The sequence below is a fragment of the Pinus tabuliformis genome, chromosome 2_2, assembly GCF_031772625.1.
Source record: "Pinus tabuliformis cultivar Carrire ecotype Pingquan chromosome 2_2, CPIR1, whole genome shotgun sequence".
In the NCBI taxonomy this organism is placed as follows: domain Eukaryota; kingdom Viridiplantae; phylum Streptophyta; class Pinopsida; order Pinales; family Pinaceae; genus Pinus; species Pinus tabuliformis.
Window position 1 is genome coordinate 666,132,801 of NC_142300.1, and position 19,334 is coordinate 666,152,134.

At 38.6% G+C, this 19,334-nt stretch overlaps 1 pseudogene; it reads left to right on the plus strand.

Moving 5' to 3' along the window:
• Nucleotides 1–19,334, plus strand: part of LOC149194388 (uncharacterized) — a 32,589-nt pseudogene that overhangs the window by 12,518 nt on the left and 737 nt on the right.

The window sequence follows — 19,334 nt, forward strand, 5'->3', positions numbered from 1 at the left end:
ATGGTCCACGAATGGGATGGTGCCTTCGGAAGAAGAAGAAAAAAAGGAGAGCTGGTCAACGGTAACGATCTTCCCTTGATGAGGAAAACGAATAACTCGAAAGAAAGATGAAGCAACAGCTTGCATTGCGTATATCCAGCTACGTCCGAGAAGGAGGTTGTAGGTTAGAGTAGCATCAACAACTTCAACTTCCATCTCGACCGTCTTCCCTTCCAAAGAGATTGGTAAACATTGGAGTATACCGTAAGGACGGGACGCTCTTCCATCAAAAGCTTCCAAGGTGGTGGGAGATTGGCTCAATGCCGGAGATCCAATCGCTTTCCAACAGGCAACGGACATGATGCAAGTTGAGGCACCTTCATCAATAATTGTACGATGAATTGTCTTGGAATTAATAATTACTTGTATGAGGAAGGCGATTTGAGGAGGTAGTCTTAGAGTGTGGCGTTCTAAGTCAAAAGTTATTAAATCCGAATCGGCCGGATCTATGCCACCAATGGCAGATAGCATGGACTTCCTCTGAGAAGGGCAGCTCTGGAGAACCTCTAAGGCAGACATAGCCGACGGAGTCTGTGCTAAGTCCTCAACGATGTTGTAGTGCTGTGCAGCACGAGCATTCGGATTATACGAGGATTTACGGAGTACTCCTTTTGGAGGGGGTCGAAGAGGCGTTTCGGTGGCAGGTCTCTCAATGTGGAGTGGACCGGAACTGAACGGGGGAGCACTTGGGGGAACCTCAGGCTCTTTCCCGGCAGATGACGAATAATCCTTCGTTCGAGTACTGATATTAATGGGTATTGTACCAGCCATAAACACTTGAGAACCAAAGGAAGAGGGAGGCTGAGTAGGGTCAGCCACCATTTGAGTTTTTTGAGTATGTTGGGTGGGAAAGGGCTCCTTGAGCACCGCAGGAGTCCCAGAGGTGCCTTTTAATAAACGACTAACTTCGGACCGCCTCGGGCAATCCCTGGTAAAGTGATTTTCATCGCAAATAAGACAAGGATATTTGGGTTTGCGTTTAGTGCCGTCCTCAGGTTGAGGTTTTGGGGTTTCCTGCTTAGGTTGCTCCGTCTTATTTTTAGCTTTCCCTCTTTTCTTCTCTTTCGAAGCCTTGCTTGCCGTATTAGATTGGACGGCATTAACCTCAGAAGTAACATTCGAACCAGACGATGCCTGGGAAGGTTGTCCATTCGAAGCAGATGTTTTTTGCTTTGCAGAGTTCGTATTTTTCTTAGAGGGTGAATTAACCGAACCGATGATACCGTCAACAGTGGGTGTTGGCGGGTTTTAGATGTTCCTTGTCTTGGGACATCAGGCATATAATCATATAACGTAACTGACTGAGAATAAACCAAGTCAAGGTATTGAGCTCGAGCAATAGCTTGCTCTTCAGTGACACACGCCCCCATGGCGATATCCCGAGCTATTGGAGGCACGAACGAAGTCGTAAACCAATCGGTAAGAAGCTGGTCGGGAATCCAAAATTTGATCATACGTCTACGCCATCTCCATTCATGAATATGATCAGAGATATGCGTAGCCGTCGTTTGTCTTAAGGAAGTGAGGAGGTGCGTACCCGTTTCGTATCGAATGGGCAACTGGAAGTGAGTGAGAAACGCCATAGCCAAGGAATTGAAATCTTGAAAGGACCCGCGATGAAGTTCAATATACCACTTAGCGGCAGAGCCAATGAGAGTCCTTTGAAAAAGACGAAGTCGAATTGAATCGTCAAGCCATGAATTAGACGAACACCACAAATGATAGGTCATAATATGGGCTTGTGGATCTTCATTGGCTTTACCATCGAATTTTGGACAGTCACCAGGTATCTTAGTTGGAACTGGAGGCCAATAAGGATTATGAAGGATAGGATCATTGGTTAATTTGGATACATCTGGTAACTCTAAAGTCACTAAGAATGGTAATTGAGGATTGAAAGGCATCTGGGGCTGTTGGTAGGGTGGAGCACCAGGGTTCCACCCAGGTGGTGGTTGCCCCCATAGAGTTTGTCCAGAAGGATTTGGCCCCATAGTGGATTGGCCATAAGGATTTGTATAGTGCCCCCCAGCATAAGGATTACCAAATGATGCTGCAGGCGTGCCGTATTGCTGTTGATAAGTTTGTGAGGGATTTTCTTGCGGTTGTTGGTAATTCTGGTACGGGGCAAATGGAAATTGCCCTTGAGGTTGTTGGTAGCCATACAGTGGTGGGGCTCCGAATTGAGTTGAAGGACCAGGCTGGGTTGGATGAAAAGTTTGTGATTGAGACCCAGCCTGCATTTGAAGGCCAGATGGGTGTTGGGGTCCCATTTGGGGCCATGGACCAGACTGAGCAGTACCAATGAACTGTCCTATAGGTTGGGCTACCTGGCCAGAAGGAAAACCTTGTTGATGGTGAGGTTGGCCGATCTGTCCAGAAGGTTGGGCCTGCTGATACTGAGGTTGGCCTACCTGCTGGAACGGTTGTTGCACAGTTGAAGGTTGTCCTAGCAGACTAGATGGTTGAGGAGATTGGGCAGTTGGTTGGCCCAACTGTGTTTGGGGCTGACCAATCTGCCCAGAGGGTTGTGAATACTGGACAGTAGGTTGACCGAGTGGTTGAGTACCTTGTCCAGACATTGGACTATACTGGACATTGGATTGGTTCGGGTTAACGGTTTGTTGACCACTTTGTCCAGTGGGATGGCCTTGCTGGGTACCAGGTTGGACTTGTTGAAAAGACGACTGACCTGAGTTACCAGAAGGTTGCAAAGAGGAAAAAGGAGCAGCAGTAACGAAAGGGTTTCCATAAATGGACTGCCCTAGGTGGTCTTGAGGGGGTTGTATTGGAGATTGTGCAGATAAAACTTGACCACCATGGAAAGAGGTGGAGGTCCAATCAATTGACAATGGGACCGATACTTCAACAACCGGTTGAGATGACAAATATGGATCATATGGCTCCTGCATTGAGACATTTGTCATGGGGTCAAAGACTCCAAACAAAGAAGCTGAGGGACGACTATAAATAGAAGTCAAGTGGGCTGCACATACCGTTGGAGTGGCTGTGACGGAGGTAACAGATAGACCGTGACTTTGTGGAGTAAAAGGCTCCGTAGCAGGAAAAGTGTGGGATGACCACATGGGACCTGTGAACGGAGTTCCATAAGGCGTAGCATCTCTCAAAGCTTTATAACCGAGCGGTAAATTTGTAGTAGTAGGTGTACTACTGACATATATAGGGTCCGTTGAGGTGGGAATTTCACCGCTCGTTGCAACGGACTCATCGGTTGTAGTAGGGGATAATTCATCCATGTCGGATGAAACTTGTGGGACTGACCCACGAGGGGAAGGATGGTCCCAAAAAGGGATACCGTCCTCAAAAGGTTCCCACGTAGGGTTCCAATGATACTGGTAAGCTTCGTCACCCGGGGCACGAGAACTAAGTGGTTGTATACTTAAAACCACAGGAAGACTCACCACCGGTGTTTCGGTAGAAGACGAAACTAGTAATTCTGCCAGGATGAAACTTGAGAAGTTTATCGAGATAACTCCTACTTTGGACTGATGCAAACAAAAGCTAATTGGGTAGATGTTATCGTGGCCAATAAATTTTTAAGACACTGAACTTAACCTTTTCATTTTTTAAGAGTCGAGAAAAGGGTAAAAGATGACTCTAGTCTCCTTCGAATATTTAATGAGCACGAAGTGACAAGACGCTCACAGGCACCTTTTCATTTAGGGAGTCCGAAAAGGATCAAAAGTGACTGCTCTAGAATTCTAGGTAGAGGGTGTGCCAAACTTTTCGCAAAACCACAGAATACTTTTTAGGGTACGGGTGGTCGATCTTCGTGAATGTTGTGTTCACTGCATTGCGAATCGTAGGGCGGCTGACACGGCTTCCTATGGATAAAAGCTTTATTCCTATAGGGGTCTCCCAATATATACTCGACGGTACGTGGGAGCACAGTCCGTATTGACAGCTACCGTTTCACCGTGGAGGAATCACCCAACCACTCGACGATAGACTACCAGGTTTAACGACGCCGGAACACGTCTCTAACCTAGACCTCTAGAGTGTTTGCGTTATGTTCCAATGCGTTGTTATGTTTATTTGGTTCATTTTAAAGTTTATCTTTGATTATGTTTCAGTTTTTTGGTCCTACCGTATGTGATATCTCGAAAACTTCTTACATGCAAACTATATGCCGAAATTAAATCATTTGATTCAATGAATTCTATCTACAGGAGGGTTAAGATCTTTTTCACAAACGAAATGATCACTTCAACAAAGAACAAAGATCCTAATGCAGCTAATAACAAGAAACGAAATTTTGTCTTTTCCTTTTTTCAATAGCAACAAATAACAATAAATGCTAACTACTATGATGCAAGAGATTTTTTGTTTTTCTTCCCTTTAAGATGGCATGATGCATGCAAACAAATTCTAAGAGATATGCACAATCCAAATTTAGTCAATGAAATAGAACCAATTCTAAAACACAAAATGAACCATGAAAGCAAGGAAAAACACAAAAACTAGTGAACTTCAAAGAGGCTAGGAGTGAAGTATTCAGAGTATAGAAGATCAAGCTTTGACAAAGCACTGGATAGGTGTAGAACAATCAACAAGCTGACTGGATGATCAAGAGACCGAAAACTTCCCACAGAAGGCTAGACATGCAAAGTCACTGGAAATAAGCAAACAGCTGAGGGATACAGGCTAAAACCAGTCAAGCAGAGGTTCAACACAGTTCCAGAGGCTAAAAGAGGTATATAAAGAGACTGAATGAGCTTTCCACCCACACACAGGCAAAATTTACAGAGCTGGCGCGACTGTCAGCCTGCAACTTGCGCTACCACAGAATTGGCGCGAGTTTCTTTTGAGCAACGTGCGCCAACTGGCGCGACTGTCAGAGAAATAACCGCGCCAATCAAGCTTGCCAACTAAAAAGATAAATGATACGACCTCAGGTCGGGTTGACAGTGCTCAGATGGGTCAAACAGTAAAGAATCAACTCAAAACTGACTCAGGAAGCTCATGCACTCAAGCAAGCAGAAGAAAATTAACATGCAAGACAGAAATCAAAGAGTTACTCCCCAGCGGAGTCGCCAATTTGTTGGTAAGGTAAATCCCCTCTGCGGACAGAGGCGATCCCACTAGCCTAACACAGAACTAGCCACAAACAAACCACGCTGCTACGCAAGTTCCTAGTTATGCATCAAAGGTGAATCAAGAAGACTAACCTGGAGTCCAACGCTATGATTGAAGCAGAGTTGATATCCTCGCTCCCTTGCTCCAACAGATCATAAACGAACACCTGCACATGCAAAGGAAGAGACAAATACCAACATAGAAACTACCAAGGCACAACTATATTTCAGTCAGAAAGGAAATAAATCAACATATCACCATGACAGATAATGAGATTGGAACTATAATAGCAGTCGCTCATCAATTAATAAACAGGAAAAGTTACAACCATTGTTCTGACGTCGACCCTTCTCCTGGCTGGGTGAGTAACTATATGTGTCTTGACATGCATCTCCTCTCCGACAGCATAACCTCTCTAGCACTCATTAGCATTCTCTCCATGACCAATAATCATCACTACTATAACTCAATCACCAAATCACTAGCATAACACTAACACCAACACTCTCTCTACTCTAGCTCTCTTAGCACTAGCTTTCCCAATGCATAATGACAAGCTTATATAGATGAAGAAGGGAGGAGGATGCGATGAACCGGGACACCTTTTGTGGAATTAGCAAAAGCCATAAAGATGGATAAAACTCGACAAAAGGCTGATTTTCTATCCTCAGAAAAGCTCCATGTAATGAAGGAAACAACAGTCGGACGTGCATTAAGGCAAAAAGCACGACTAAATTTGGTTGGCGCGACTGTTGCTCTAAGATAGAGCGCCAATGGTCGCGCCCTCTTTTGAGGATCTCCATCATTGGCGCGGGTAAGACACTGTGGACTTGCGCCAATGGAAAAAGAGCACTTTTTAGGGATGATTTGCAGAAGGTGTCTTCAGGGAACATGGAGTACATACTCAGGGGAACATAATGCAAGTGTTTTTAGCCCTTGTCACTTCTTATAACTCCCGGATGGGTCCTCCAAGGTACGACAAGAGGAGTAACAGGGATGGTGACAAATTACTGTGTAACACCTAGGAACTCAGACTTTTTGGAAAGTTCATGTTTATGGATTTGTGTAAGGATGATGAAAAAATGTTCATGGATGTGGATTGATCTAGTTTGTAGGCCTATTGACAACATGCGACAAAATGGCCTATTGGAGATTTCCCCCTAAAGCGCAAAGTTAGAAAAATTAGTTGATGACTGAAGTGCTTTACCTTGTGACAAGTTTCAGATCAAGAAAAAATATTCGAGATCATCATCTGTTATAATAAATTTTCATCATGATATTTTTGTTGAGGGAGGCATACCCATGCTCAACACATAAGCTAACGTTACATGTATAATGATCAAGAAGTCTCATCCAATGATGAAAAATTGTGGACTCATGATTAGATGACTATCTATATGATCATAGCCATCATACTTCGTAATCTTGCATTCATTCTGAAAGAGCATCCCAGATGGATGAAACTAGACCCGAGGTCTTCTATCTCGTTCACTCGATCATCCAACTTATGAATCTAACCATGCAAATAAATGAGTTGAAGTCGAACATGGTGGACACCATCTGATTGTCGGCCAATGATGTAAGCCATTAACAAACAGGAGAGAAACCACCGATGATGTTAATGGCTCTTAAGGTACTATAGTACAATCTGTATGGTGTGAATGAATGAGTTGAAGTCGAACACCAGATAAAATATTTTGGTCAAAGGCCAATGATGAAAACCTATTTCCGAGGGCGAGGAAACTTGTCATTGATGTATGCAAGCTCCAATGTACCAAAGGGAGTTTCTAAGTCAACTTCCTAGATAATGAACTAATGTCGACACGAAGAAATTCATCACATGAGGGCCTTGATGTATCCCCCATCAATGACACGAAATGAGTATCATGATTTGAGACAAAATTATGCTAATGTGGAATTGATTCAAGAACGACAGGCATGTAATGAATTCTTAAGAGTATCATAGCAGATATCAACTGATTGACTTCTCTTGAACATATTAATGACATTGAATGGAGTTGGTAGAATTGATCCAAAAATGAAATTTGAGGCTTTGATATGGTGTGCTGAACCAAAAATACAAGCAAATTTCCCAACCCAACAACCACGAAGATGAAGTGGAAGAGTGTCATGTTCAAGAGCGACTCGCTACCATTAATAGATAAAGTACCCTATTTTCTCAAATTCCCCAACCATTTCTAGTTAGTACCTCTTTATTTCTGACAAGCTTTAGGAGGATAACATATGATTGAATTGTAAGTTCATCCTTCAGATAAATACCTTTGAGTATTTTTAATGAACCTTAAGAAGGAGTGGTTTGGTCTTGTCATGTTCGACAAGTCCATCTATGTTTGATGTTTTTACGAGTCCATAAAAGGTGAAACTTGACTCCTTTTTCATGTTTAGATAGTTTGAAAAAGAGGTGAAAAGGAAAACTCCAAAGGTTCCTTTTTTGTAAATAGCCCCTTGAGTTTGAAAGGGTGGAAAATGATACTCAAGAGAACCTCTTATCCATGCTCGACTAAGGTATTCATTTTTCGTAAATAGTCTATCTCAGTCCAGGAAAAGGGTTAAACTTATACTGATTTGACATCTTTTCATTTACTTTAACGAGTTCGAAAATACAAGTGCTCAACAATATTTTCATATTTTTGGAGTCTGAAAAAGAGCTGAAATAGGACTCGAGGATGTTCATTTTTCCTAAGTTTACAAAGCCTGAAAAAGTGATAAAAGTATGCTCTTTGGTCAAAATGATATGTTTTGATTCAAATATCATAAAATACATTAAACAGTGGTTAACCTGCTCAGAACATCACAAAAAAATTAAAAATATCTTATACATGGTAAAATTAGGTCATATTTAGGTCAAAATAATAAAATATGAATAAAATAATCATGAAAATGACCATAAATAGGAAAAAAATAATTCCATTTTTACCATTTTACATTTTACCTCATGGTGAGTGAGCTCTAAGTGCTTTTTTCCCCTGATTTTCTGCAGTTGATTGCGGCCAATTCGGTGGATCATTTCGAGTATCGTCACTTCCAGGTAGGAAATCTCACCTTCCTTTTTCTTTCAACTATTCTGATTTTTCATTTCATGCATATTTTTTCTAATTTTTGGTGACCTAGGGTTTTAATTTTTCGCCCTAGCCCCATCACACCACAACAATGTTGAAAGGTGCGTTGGGCAAGAAAAAAATTTCACTGTGGAGGGCACTGCAACACAATGTATCCCTTTAGTAGGGTGTGCTCGAAGCATTTCAAAAATTTGTTTTGCTTGTTTCACTCAAATTTCTCTCAATTTTTTGCATATGATTCACTCTAATGATTCTTCTTGTCATGTTTTAGGTTTCCATCGAAACAAAATGGATCTGATATGCAGAGAAAGTGAACACGAAGAATAATACATGAATGCAACTAATGATCCAGCCACCATCTAGGCATTGAGAAACTGTGGGCTTTTGATTTTTTTCTTCTTCTTGGGATGAGGCAATAGTTGGAGTTATTATATTATTTTGTTCGAGCATGGTATGTTTAGACACACGCTTTTAGGCTTGGAGCACATATGCTTAGCATACAGGTGGAAGACAACTATTTCTTGACAGGTTTATTGAGGAAAGGTGCCCTTGTCTCGTTATGTGGTTTGGGAAGGGATGGAGAGACTGTCAAAGACTATATCAGTACACACTATATACCTTGATCCCAACCAACCAAAGATGGGAAAATCAAGATAAAGGATGTGGTTTGTTTTCCTTTGAGGACAATCATGTTTATCATTTCTAGATGGTTGTTAGTGCTACCCTGCATTTGGATAACTGGTCCCAAATGTAATATGCTTTAGATTGCATAGAGCCGATAGTATTCAACTTGAGCGAGGGAGTACTTGCAAACATGAAGGAATAACTTACCAAGGCAAAGGATGGATGGTTGAAAAGCTTTGGGTATGGTTCCGTTCTAATTTCATTTGCCTTGGAGCAGATTCCATTACTCCGACCATAACATATCTTGCTCGAGCTCCTAGATCTGAGAGTCCCGCAAATGAGAAGATGGGTGGATCTCATATCCATACATGAAGGTCCATCATCTATGAGTTTCACATCAGTATTCTTCTGATGGTTACGCATGCAACTCAATATGATTAAAGGTTATCCATATGCTAGGATGGATTTCCATGGAGACCCAAATCTCGCGATTCCTGATGGAGAGCGATGGGGTGCCATAGGTAAAAAAAAGCATTTTGATCATTTTTTTTTATTTTTAAGTTTTACAATTTATTTTGTATTTTCTATGTATCTCAGACTAACTATCGATTTTTACATGCAGACGTTGGAATCATTCGACCCGTGAATTCATCCTATCTTCAACATGTTGGAGACCCACAATAGGAACCAATTGGAGTACATGTTGCTACAGGGGGACGAGAGGTATTGCAGGATCTTAATGTGGCTGAGACTCTTGTAGAGGTTGAGCGACACATGGAGGGATAGACCTAGGGAATAGTTGAGACTAAGGACAATATGATCCCTATGAGACTGCAACATCATACTTTTAGCGTGCCTAGTTGTATCAACCAACTACTGTGCAATATGGCTCATGAAATTTCTTTCTATCATGAGCATAATCAGGATTAGTCTACTTGGAGGCTATATAGCCATGTTTTGACTGCATGTATATTTTTTTATATGCAAGGCCATGTGGCCATATGTGTCTAAAACACGATTAGCCAATGCATCTGTCAATGTAGTTAGACTTCTGTAAATGTGTTGATATTGGCTATAATAAAAATGTCTTTCTAGAAGGTGAACCCTTAAGAACATATGAAGTATAGTTGGACTTCTAACTTAATAGACATTAGTCAACTATAGTACTACAAGTTGTGAGTCAAGTCTAATAACTATACGACAAATACCATGAGAAATAACATCAGAAAATAGTTCCATCACTGCGCTATACTCAACGATGTTATTAGTAGAGAGATCAATATAAATCCCTTGTAAACTCACTAACTTGCCACTCAAAGCATATATAGCCCATGGTGTGGAGGAAAGGTTCTGAGTACTATGACTAGCCCCATCAACATAACCAACATATGGTTGAAGGAAGCTGACATATGCAAACCAAATGTAAACATGATTAATAGAAATCGTAAGAAACTTTGAAAGGAACACAATGAAACACACTCAACACACCCTATATACAACATGTTGTTGAAAATGCAACAATAAAATCCTAATTTAATTTTGTCCTTGAATTAACATAAGAATTAAATTGTAATTCCAATTCTCATATCAACTTGTAATAGTTAACTAAGTTAATTTGATTTAGTTGGCTCAGTTGATTCGATTTGGGAGTCTAACTAGAGTCATGTAGAGTGTTTCCTACTTTTTAGGAGTCTTGGTTGAGTTAAATTCAGTTAAACTAGTTCTAATTGATGGAGGAATTGGTGGGAGACCTAGTAGTGGGGTGTAACCTATAGTACTGGGGTCTAACCAACGCTGATCATCCAATAAACTAAAGAGTCACTTATAATTAACTCATACCTGTCGGATTAGAGAAATACCTAGTTGAGATTGGAGTTCAAGGACAATGTATTATCAATTGTATAATCATCTGAATTGTACAGGTGGTGCACGCAATTAGAGGAAAGCCTAATATGATTCCTTAATTCATATTTGTGTAATTTCCCAATTATATATGGGATAATTCCCTAGGAATATGCACAAGGAAATAGGAGCTTGGTAGGCAGTATATTTCACTAAGTATTGGCTGAAGCTTGTTTGTGAAGTAGTGAGATAGATAGAGATAGTGTAGAGGTTGCTTGGGCTTGAGAAAAGCATTGTAATCTTCTCATATTTTATGATAAATTCAATATACATACAACAATGGTTTTTAACTGTGCCTTTCCCTAGAAGATTATTGTATTATGCGAGATTGAATTCTTTCTCTTTTATGCTTCATGATTTCATCAATTGTTTATTTTTTCTGTTGATGAGTAGAGTAGATTCAAGTCAATTGTTTTAGCATATTACAATCTGCAGTTTGAATCTACAAGGAATTTCTACACATGTACACAGTGAAATACATAAAAATAAATTAAGCATAGTATTTTTTAAGGTACAACCCATTTCTAGGTTGTGCCAATGGAACTTCATCGAAATCAATAAGCTCGTAGGTCCCTTTACGAAGAACATGTTTAACAATGTATGGGCTTAGCCACATTGGCTCGAACTTCCTCGATCCTAACTTATTAGACTCTTGATCATACAACAAGACAATGTCACCTTCTGAGAAGACATAAGGCTTGACATTCTTGTCATATTGTGCCATAACGCATTTCTTATGGGCCTCATTAGCCATGGCGACATCATGTCGGGTTTCTTCTAAGCGTGTCAAGTGTAAGAGACACTCTTCTTCTGTAGAAGTGGAAAGGAGAAGCTCAACAAAAAGTTTCAGAGATGGAATTTCACGCTCAATAGGAAGGATTTATTCCAGAACATATACCAATTGGAATGGTGTGAACTTGGTAGCAGTCTGAACAAAAGTTTGATATGCCCATAAGGTTGAATAAAGAATAAGATGCTAATATGATTTTTGGATCCCTATCATGCATTGAAGAATTTTTTTCAAATATTTATTGATGGCCTCAACTTGCCCATTCACCTGAGGGAAGTAGGGAGTTGAGCTTTCATGGGAGAGGCCCAACTTAGCAATTAGTTCATACACCATGTGATTATGGAAATGTTTCCCATGGTTTATAACTATAGCCTGTGGTACACCAAACATTGCAAAGAAATGATTGAAGAAAAATAAAGCAGTTGCTTCACTCGTGTTCTTGTATGTAGGCATCGCCTCGATCCACGTGGTAAAATAGTCTACCTCTGTAATGATGTAGACATGCCCCCTGGTTAAGTGAGTGTTACATTTCATAAAATCAATGCCCCATTTCGAAAAAAGTCCAACGATGATAACATGGTGCAAAGGAGCGGGTGGAGCATGGGTTTTATGATCGTATATCTGGCAGGCATGACACTTTTGGACTGCAAGGATTCAATCACGAAATGTAGTAGGCCAAAAGTAGCCAACACAAAATATTTTGTGTGGTGGCATAACGAGACACATGTCCACCACATGCCCCAACATGGCATTCATTCATGGCTTTCACATCCTCCTCATGGGTGAGGCACATTCGAAAAATCGTATTGATACCACAACAATAAAGGGTGTTGCTGATTATAATGTAGTTTTTAGCTTGATATCAGATACGTCATTGGTCAAAGCAAGAGGTATCGAGGCAAAAAGTATGGGTTTGGAGATATATGATAATTTCTCCATACCGTGGTTCATATTAATCGATCAGGAATAATGACTCATCTGTAATAGAATTTTCATTCTCACACATTGTTTCAGTTTTAGTAGCATGAAGGTTGCATATCACCTCAGCAAAGACTAAGGATTTCTTTGAATTGGATTTGATGAACTCCAAATCGAACTCCTGGAGGAATACAATCCATGTGGAGTACTCACCCCCCAATGATTGTCGTGACAAGATGTATGTCATGGGGTTGTAGTCGAAAAAAACCATGGTCTTGCGAAGAAGGATATAGTGATGAAACCTTTGGACAACTTGGACAACCGCCAAAGTTAACTTTTTAATGTGAGTATACTTGATCTCGGTATCATTCATATTATGACTCAAATAATAGATAGGATTTTCGGTCCTTACATTTTCCTTTTGGACCAATACCATAGTGATGGTAGTAAATGTAGTGGCAAGGTATAGGAAGTAATCACATTGGTAATCCGGGGTATATAACAATGATTCTTGAATAAAAAAGTATTTCAAGGAATCAAACTCCTTTTGGGAAATTTCATCCCAATGGAAGGGAACCCCTTTCTTTAACAAGCGAGTAAATCCTTTAGTTAATGCAACGTAGTTGGGAACAAATCTTCGTAGAAATTTAGCCTTCCCTTAGAGTCATTGAAGCTGAAGAAGAGAGGAAGGAGAAGGAAGATCTAGGATCGCTTGGACTTTCAATGGGTCGATACAAATTCCATGCTTCAAAACAATGAAACCAAGAATTCAAACAAAGATTACACAAAACACATACTTGTGTGGATTTAGCCTAATGTTATAGTGTTGACAACATAAAAATATAGCCCTAAGATGCATTAGATGATCAAACTCATGTTTCGAGTGAGCAGGCAGGTCATCCAAATATTGTTGTACAAGGTGTTAAATTTCATGGAAGGCATAATTCATTTCCCTCACGAACATTGCCCCAATATTTTTCGATCCTAAAGGGAGATTTTGATATGAAAATGTGCCCCATATAAAAATAAATGTAGTTTTATGGTGGTCCAATGGGTGAATGTTGATCTGATTGTAGTCGAAAAATCCACCCATAAATGAAAATATTTCATAGCTAGCACATTCGTGAAAAATATGGTCAATGAACGGGGTAGGATAGTTATACTTAGGATAAGCATGATTAATGTCCCATAATTGACACATGCACGAATTGTTCCCCGTTTCTTCATGACAAGAAAAATGTTGGATACCCAATTAGTTAGAGATAGTAGGTAGATGGACCAGACGGAGGCACTGCCGAACTAGATTAACATCAGGATATGTCTTGGTTTCATGTACACCAATGTTTGGATCAATACCTAACATCTCTTCTTAAGTCCAGGAGAAAAACATCTCTAAATTCCTAGAAAAGGGATTTAAAAGTCTTAATCTCATTGGGAGAGAAGAATGCACCAATATGTACATTATCAACAATTTTGGGTTTTATTGAAATATCAACAAGGATAGTCTCTTCAATATTTGACAAATTATTCTCATAATCTATATCATGGATGGATACAAAATTCACAGACATATTAATTACATTGGTCCAATAGATTTCACTAAGATTATCCTTGGAGGAATATGGAAAGGAGGAACGATGGTGATGGTCGTCCTATGGTGCATCATCCAACATCATGATCTCTATGATGCTCTTATAAGTAGAAAATGTACGAGAGAAGGGATGAGAGGATGTGTCAAAATATAAATAATTATAAACCCAATTGATCGAAGAGGAGAGAGTAGAATGTGTTGCACAAGACAAATAGATGGCTTCATTGTCGAGATCAATGGGACTAAGAAGCATTCAGTCACCAAAAGTGTCAATGTTTTATTCATTTGGCACTATCCAAGGATCAGATGGAGTAGTACAACAATATATCATGTTGACATAGGACACTGGATTAGAGTTTTTGGGAAGAGAATGAGGAAGAGGAGGAGGAAGAAAAAAGGTTCCCAGGAGGGAAGAATCCTTAAGAAATCCCACCTCGACATGTTGATATGGATGTGGGGTTTCTCCTACAACAGGGGTGCTTCCAGTAACTTGAGAACTCGTGGCAAATAAAGTGAGTTGATCAATGGCTACTATACCTCCATTATGAGGGAAAACAATAATTTTGAAATATGTTGAAACAACAATAGCCATAGCATAAACCCATGTAAAACCTAGTAGAAGGTTATAATCTAATGGTTTATCGATAACCTTGAATTCTACCAACACCTTCTTGCCACCTAATTCTACTTATAATGAATTCAAAATTCCACAAGGCTTGAATCCTCTTCCGTCAAAAGCATTTAGAGTAGTTGATGACTTATTTAATTGGGGAGAGCCAATGGCCTTCCAGCAAGAAAGTGACATAATACACGTGGAAGATCCTTCTTCCACAATGGAGCGATGGATGGTCTTACTTCGAACGATAACCTGAATCATGAAATATAATTATGCTAGAAGTCGAGGCGTATAATTCTCATGGTTAAAAACTACAAGATTAGAATATGAGGGATCAACACATATAATTGTGGAAAGTAAAACCTTCTTTTGGGCAGGACAATTTTGTAACACCTCGAGCGCTGACATAACTGAAGGAGCTTGAGCTAGATACTCAACTATGTTATAATTATGATCATCTCTTGCACGAGGGTTGAATGCAGATTTATGGATAACGCCTTTGGGAGACTTAATTTTCAATTCGATAGGAAACAAATTTGGAGTAGGATCGATCCCAATGGAGATGCGGTAGAACTAGCAAGTTGATCAGTAGCTTGACCAGTTGAGGAATTCACATTATTGTAGTCTTTATTCCTAGTGGCCACCATAACGTCATTTTTTGTCTTGGTGGAGGAAAGAATCATAACCAAGTTAGAGTAAGTAGGATATCGAGCAACTATATTAGTCTCCTGATTCAGAAACAAATTTTTCAACACAACAAGTGCATTAGGGTTTTTTTGATGTATAAAATGAGCGTCCTAAGGAAATTATAAAATAATGGTGGAAATAATAAAATAAGATTACATTACATCATCAAATTTTATACCTCAAAAAAACCGGCTGCTTTTTCTTTTAAATTTGAAATGGGCGGCTGCATTTTTCAACCCAGGGGTGCTGAAATTTGGAATTTTGAGCCCATGTGCGTCGCTATCAGCGCTGCCGGAGATATTTACCGGCCGTGCTCGACAACTCATTTTTAAAATATCTATTTAAGGTCGGTAAGACGATGACCACGTGCATCTCTGTAGTTTTAGAATAGAAACCCTAATTTCAGGCTCTCAGTTCGCCCCCCGGCCCGTGGCCCGCGGCGTCCGCACCCCGCTCCCCTTACCCGTCGATCCGCCGTTTTCTTGCCGCTACATTTTTAAACTACCGAGTCCCCTGTAAGTGAGAATGATCGACTATAAATTATAATGAATTGGTGTTAATTGCGGGAATCGATCATGAGACATACCCTGCATTAATGATTCCAACAACTTGTAGTTTGACCACAGGTTCATGTCGTGGACCTTTGTTCAGGTTCATTATATTAATTTTGCAAATTAAGTATTAAAATTTTATTTAAACTATAAAATTCAACTCTCCTGCTATCATGGAGAACATCTTTGCCCAGATATTAAATTTAAAAGTAACTTCAATATAATAAATAAATTTAAAAACAAATGTGAAATTGAAACATTTCAAATGTGTGCCATAATTTAATGCCATAATTCACTCCGCGTTGATATACATTACGAAAGTTAGGTAAACGTATGAACTTAATTTGAAAATGAATTAATTAGTTAAATTATTTGTGAAATAAGATTTACACCACCAAAAGCGCAGACATATCTCAATCGAGTGATATACACAAAATCTACTGATGTGATATATACACAAGATCCACTAGGCTATTTTTTTAACTCCACCACTCCACAAAAATAATAATTTAATAATTAAAAAGTTACGTAAACTTATGAAATTAATTTTAAAATAGTTTATTTACTTAAATTATTGGTAAAATAAGAATTATTATTCTAAAAAAATATATTTTCTTTATTGATATTATTATAATTCTTTAAATTACATATTTTTTTAAAATGAAAATAGAAAATATTAACAAATTATAAAAAATTGGAAAACATATATATCTTTTAGCTTTAAATTTGGTTTTCAATCTTGACCCTCCGACTTTGCGCCTTCCCATGTTACCTAATCTCACCCGTTGGCCAGAACCATAACTCTCTATATATATAATTGATAAAAATAAATTTTTATTTTAGCTTGAATAATTGACTCCTTTAAAACTCAGGTATCAAATAAGATAATTAAATTATTGTTTTACTTTTCAAATTCAAATTGTTTAACATATTTATTAGTTTGAATAATTCACTCCTGATTTTTTCAAACAAGATAACTAAATTATGGTTATACTTTTCAAATTCAAATTGTTTAGTCTGTTTTAGTTATTTATTTGTCAAATACATGTTCATTAATAATCCATTTATATAAATAATTAACTAATATTATTTTTCATTTTCAAATTCAAATTGTTTAATCTGTTTTAGTTATTTATTTGTCAGATACATTTTCATTAATAATCCATTTATATAAATAATTAACTAATATTATTTTTCATTTTCAATTTTACAGTTAACTCATTTATTACCCATCATCCCATGTAAAAAAAATAAAAAGTTAATTAACTAATATTATTTTTCATTTTCAAATTCAAATTGTTTAATGTGTTTTAGTTATTTATTTGTCAGATACATTTTCATTAATAATCCATTTATATAAATAATTAACTAATATTATTTTCATTTTCAATTTTATAGTTAACTCATTTATTACCCATCATCCCATGTAAAAAAAAGAAAAAAAAAAAAAGACGGTTTGTAAAAATAAATAAGTTCAGTCTCATTACGTTGGAAAACATCTTTGCCACCTCGAACCTCACATTTTCCGTTCTGTAAAACATCTTTGCCACCTCGAACCTCACATTTTCCGTTGTGTATGGAGTGGAAGAGGTCACATAGTCCGTTCATATTTATGAAAAAGAGTAGCTAGATGGGCGGGTGCCCTGGGCACGGGTACCAAGAGGGACAAATGAGCAATATATATATATATATATATATATATATATATATCGGATAATGAAGATTTAACCAGGTGGATTTTACCATAGTAAAATCACTTTCATTGTGGAAAATAATTTACTAAACCACTCTTATTAAATTATTTTCTAATCTAAATAAAAAAACCCCATGAGAATAATTAGATAAATGATTATTTATTTAATTTTCTCTAGAAATAATTATTAAATCATTATTAAATAATTATTTAAATAATTATTCCTTGTCACGTTTGACTAAATCCCTTAGGAATATTGAAATAATCACTATTTATTTAATTTCCTTATTTCTATTATTAAAATTATTATTAATACAAATTGGTAAAAATAAATAAGTTCAGTCTCATTAAGTTTGAAAACATCTTTGCCACCTTGAACCTCACATTTTCAGTTCTGTATGGATCAGTTCATATTTATGAAAAAGAGTAGCTAGATGGGCGGGGCGGGGCGGTACCAAGAGAGCAATATATATATATATCGGATAATGAAGACAAAAGGGTTATGAAAGTAACCCTAATTCGCTCCCTGGCCCTCTCACCTTTACCCTAATCTCACTGCTTCCTTCCCTCCCTTTGAACCTTCTCATGTATACCCACCCAGCTATATTTGTGAGTGTGATGCATTGAATTGCAACAGCCATCATAAGCACAAGCAGCGGCATACAACAAGATTCCCAGCGACAACAACACGCAGGGGGCTACAAACATGGTGAGTAAATGCTTCCTGTCTGCTTTGTAGATCTTAAAATTTCCTGGTTTTCGTCTGTGTTCCATCGGGGTAACAATTGGGCGCCGCCGCAAGAGCCAAATGTGTGAAAATGATTGGAATTGTGCATGAATTGTGTGTGTTCAGGATGGGTTTGTGGTCTGCGAGAAGGAGGAGAGGCCGGCCTGGTTGGATGCTCTTCTCACAGACAAATTCTTCGTGCCCTGCGCCACTCATGAGACTGCAAAGAAAAACCAGAAGAACATTTTCTGCCTGCACTACTGCCGGAGCATTTGCTCGCATTGCGTGCCATTTCACCAGAGCCACCGCCGGCTCAAGGTAAAAAAATTCTTCACCTCTGCTCTAATTGTCCCCGTAATTCAACGGTTATCTTGCTTTGCAGCTTCTGAAATGAAATGAAATGATGATTTCCCTGCGCGCAGATTCGGAGATATGTCTATCACGATGCCATCGACTAGACGAAATGCAGAAATATATCGATTGCTCATATGTTCAGGTGAGCTACACTAATGGCTGAGCTTAAATTTTCTCAAACCACTCAAAGCTTCGGCGTTTCACGGATCCAGAGAATATATGAAGTCCTGAAGTATAAATTGGACTGAAATTTGTGAATTTTATCTGTTCTTGCAGGCGTACACTACGAACAGTGAAAAGGTGGTCTTCTTAAACCAGAGGCCTCAGACTCGGCCTTTCAAACGATCTGGAAACATCTGCAGCACCTGCGAAAGAAGCTTACAAGAGCCTTATCGCTTCTGCTCCGTGGCTTGCAAGGTGAGAAAATGCGACAAAGACAAAATTTGCTTATTGTCGATCTGTTTTTCAGAAAAGAACAACAATCGGCAGTAATAGAGCACAATATTTTGTTGAATAGTCCATTATATTTTAATTAATTTGTTCAGTAGTCCATGAGATTTTGATATCTGGTTTAGAAGTCCAAAATTTTGATGAATTGGTTCACCAGTCTGATATTTTGATTTCTTGTTTAGAAGTCCATAATATTTTGACTTCTGGTGTACCAGTAC